The sequence below is a fragment of the Limulus polyphemus genome, unplaced genomic scaffold (genome assembly GCF_000517525.1).
Source record: "Limulus polyphemus unplaced genomic scaffold, Limulus_polyphemus-2.1.2 Scaffold308, whole genome shotgun sequence".
Classification (NCBI taxonomy): domain Eukaryota; kingdom Metazoa; phylum Arthropoda; class Merostomata; order Xiphosura; family Limulidae; genus Limulus; species Limulus polyphemus.
Window position 1 is genome coordinate 210061 of NW_013665918.1, and position 4159 is coordinate 214219.

The following is a 4159-nucleotide window of genomic DNA, read 5'->3' on the forward strand; positions in this document are numbered from 1 at the left end:
CTGATTTATAAATGACTCATATAAATTGTTGTTTATTATCATGCACAAAGCTACACAAAGGGCTATTTGTGCTCTGCCCACCACGGGTATCGAAACCCGGTTTCTAGCAGTATAAGTCCGCAGACATACCGCTGTGCCACTGGGGGGCAACTCATATAAAATTGATAAAACTATATTTCACCAATTGAATCTAGTTCAAAATATAACAGTCGTTCTTCATTCAATTTAATAATATATTAGTTCCTCAACCACTACTGTGCCTGTTGTATCCCGATCTAATGAGACATGGTAGTGTGCCAAAAGCCTTTTCAACACTGTATATAGCAAATGTAGTTGACAAATATTTATGCCATATTGTTCTTTACTTTCAATTATAAGATGCTAGAATTAATTGGAGAAATCTAACAGCAACACCTATGCCACCTTTCAATACATTTGTTATTAACATTATAAAATGCAAAAATATACAATATTAGTATGTAGGGACAAACCTTATTGTGCTTTCTGAAAGATATATGTAAGCGAACACCGAAACATACAAAACTACAATAATAAATATTTTTCAACCATTTAAAAAAAAAACACTTCATTCCAATGATTATGGGTTCGTATAATATTACAATGCCAACAGAAACATATTCAAAAGTGAATTCAATACAATTTTTACTGCCACTCGGGCTGCTAAGTTCGATGGCTTTTAACAGTACAAATCGGGATTCTATGTCCACGGTGAGCACAGCCTAGATAGCCCAAGACAGCTTTACGCTTACAAACAAATATTTGTTCTATTAAGAGATTTTGTATAATATTTTATATTGTACTTATATAATGCGGTTATTGTTTTCGGAACATATTTAATGTAATAGTCTATGACAAAACTTACTTCGAACAAGACAATATAACTTCAGTTAATTTTTCTTCTCAAGATTCTAAAGGTGGTGAGACTCATTCAAGATCTATATCGATGTCCCATTGGATCAAGTTCACTGTACTAGTCGCCATGGCGACCATCTTCAATTGTTTTCATGGAACGGATGCTTATCCTAGAGGTTTCCAACATCTCGCTTTGGTTAAAAGACCGGAAGATAGAACGTCTTTTCTAAACTACGACCATGGTTTCGAGGTAGCAGGCCAACCATCTGGAACCTTTGAGCATGAAATACCAAATGAGTGGACAATGAGACAAGGACCAATCGAAGACACCGTCAACTACCTATCTTTCCTTGACAGACTGGTCAAGAAAACAGCAGAACGACAGGATTCTGACAGGGAACCAAAACGAGACGGGAATCGCAACTTTCAAACTCAAGGATGGCGGCGATAAAATCCTAAAATTCATTAGTAGATGACATTTCAAACAGATTGAAGCTTTTAATCTGGAACGTAAAGTCTAAAAATAAATTCATCTCCTAATTAACAAATCATAGTGTAATACATCTAATTTCGTAATCGTAACAGAAAATGTATTGTCTAAGAAAGACTGGTGAATAAAAATGTAGTGTTTGAACGATTCATTGAAATTTATTGATTGGTAAATAAAAAATGCGGTAGTTGAGCAGTTCATTTAAATTTATTAAAATAACTCTTAAACATATGGCCAGGTGGTTATGGAACTCGACCCGCAATCTTTGGGTCGCGGGTTCGAATCCCCGTCCCACCAAACATGCTAATGTAACAGTCAATCCATTGGTAAAAGAGTAGTGGCGGTGGGTGGTGATGACCTTCCCTCTAGTCTTACATTGCAAAATTAGGGACGGCTAGCGCAGATAGCCCTTTTCGCGAAACTCAAAAACAAACAAATTTAAATATATTAATTTAATAAGCAGTTTCCTCAAAAATATGTAGATAAAAACAATCGGTGACTTAATAAATTCAATATTCTCTGGAATAAGAAATAACCTGTAGTATAAGTATAGTATAAATAACCTGTAATATAAGTATAGTATAAATGCGAAGTTAAATCGTCTAATAAAACTTTTCTTGCTAATGGTGTGCTGTAAAGCACAGATATCCAAGAATTAGAGAAGGCATATATTTGTAATCTGAAAAATTAACTATTAATTTCATTAAAGTCGTGTAGAACCAAGGTATTAATTAATGATTAGAATTAATTAAATTATGACGTATGACATTATGAATGTTAACAGATTATCACTTTTCGTAGCACATTGATTAAACTGCTAGAGATATGGACATGTCGCAACAGCCATGTACCTCTTTATCGAGATGTGTAGGCGTATCGCAACAGTAATGCAGGTCCCTATCGAGGTGTGTAGCTTGTGGACATGTCGCAACAGTAATGCAGGTCTCTATAGAGGTGTGTAGTTTGTGGACATGTTGTAACAGCCAGGTAGGCCTCTATCGAGATGTATAGTTTGTGGGCATGTCCATTAAACTCAAGAGTGTCCAAACAGCCACGATGTTGTAATTATAAGTTAAAACTTTACAACTCAAACATAGTACTGTGTATAAGAAACAACTGACTTCTTAAGAACATCGACTGTAAAACTTTGGTGGTATAGTAATCTTATTCAGCATTTAATTCAGCTTCGAGAATTTCTTAATTCTATCTATTTCAGCATGCAGCGTTGTATAACTGTTTTTAATCCTTCAAACTCTCCTAAATTGAAGGAAGAAAAGCGTCAGCATGAATATATAACCCAGAAAGTTTGGGTATATGAAAACAGTGATGCTAATTATGCACTAAAGTATCTATAAAAGGTAATCTCGATTAGTATTCGTGCTCAACTAACTTAGTTTTTCTAATCATTGTTTTCATTGATAACGTAAAAGTATGTTTCACATAACCAGGGAGAGATTTTATCCCATATTGATTCCTCACCTTAGTTCATAAATGGGTCGGGCTTGACCAAATGGTTGGTGTTTCGGACTGCAGATCAAAGGGTGCTGCGTTGCAGACGTGCATGATATTACTGAACAAGTTCCACACTTTTAGCTGTGCGAGCATTATAAAAGTGACAGTCAATCCCGTTATTCTGTTTAAATAACTGAACAAGCTGCTGGGTAATGGCCTTTCCTCTAGTCATTAACTCAAAATTGGGAACGGCTACATAAATATTTTAAAACTCTGATCTGGCCGTTTAATACACGTGCGCATAAGGTACCATTTAGGTGGAAAATATTAATTCCAATCTATATATATAAAACCGCGAATGTCTCTCTCTCTCTCTGTGGGCCAGTTCCTTATGGACGGCAAAATCTTTAAAGGTACAAACTCCAAACTCGGGCTACAGATAAAACTTTGTGCGGGAAGTAACAAGGACTATGTGGTCGCGGCCTCACAGACTTACTGAGGCCGTAAATTGAGGCCAAAATGACCAATATAGCAATGACGACCAATTGGTCTCAAATTGAAAAAGCCTGACATTTTTTGGCAATGTGTGATCAAGAAGCCTATTATTTACGTTTCTTCTCCGTGTGAGGACTTCTCATAATCATTCTATTCATGATCAATTATATGTTAATACGATTTATAAACATCGTGGAGCCTTCATTTGCTTTTTTGCTCACTCCCTCTTTCCTTTCTCTCTGCTCTTTCCCCTCCTTTCTCATTTTTCGACACATACATTCCTACTCTCTAACTCCCCTTAACTGAAAAAGGTTGGTGCTTTCTCTCGAACATGTGCGCATACCCCCTCAACTAAATAGGCTTGCTTCAGCCAGATCTTTTGCTATACGATGACTTAAAAACGTTTGGTATCGGCAAATTTTCATTTACGTTGTTTTGCAACGTGAAGAGAATAAATCAATTCTTCATTAAATGGAACAATAATAAAGTCAGAATACGCTGCAAACGACACTTGACCACACAGCAGAAATCAGGACACCAAAAGGCAGGGAATTTGTTTTGGAAACTTGAAATGTCATACAAAGCGCATGCCAGAAGCAGGAGCAATGTACCGGTTTTGCTTTGAATAAAATAGCTTTAGAAATTTTCATTTTTTTCACACATTGTTACTTTTTTTTAAGTTTAATTAAAATATTTAGTTAGGTAAAGAAATCAGTTTGATTTTTTACCAAAAAAATCACGATAAATATGGTTGGTTTAATCAAAACAACTTAGAATATTTAAAGCCATTTTCATCCGAGCCAAGCAACGCCAGGCTCTGCTAGTGTACAATAAGTGAAACCATTAAAC

The 4159-nt window shown here is 35.7% G+C and overlaps 1 long non-coding RNA gene across 1 annotated transcript in view; it reads left to right on the forward strand.

Annotated features, from left to right (window-relative positions):
* Nucleotides 1-1514, forward strand: part of LOC106457256 — a 3253-nt gene extending 1739 nt beyond the window's left edge. Inside the window, exon 2 of the long non-coding RNA XR_001290693.2 lies at nt 927-1514. This is a non-coding gene — a long non-coding RNA (uncharacterized LOC106457256). The remainder of the gene's footprint in view (nt 1-926) is intronic.
* The last annotated feature ends 2645 nt before the right edge of the window (nt 1515-4159 follow it).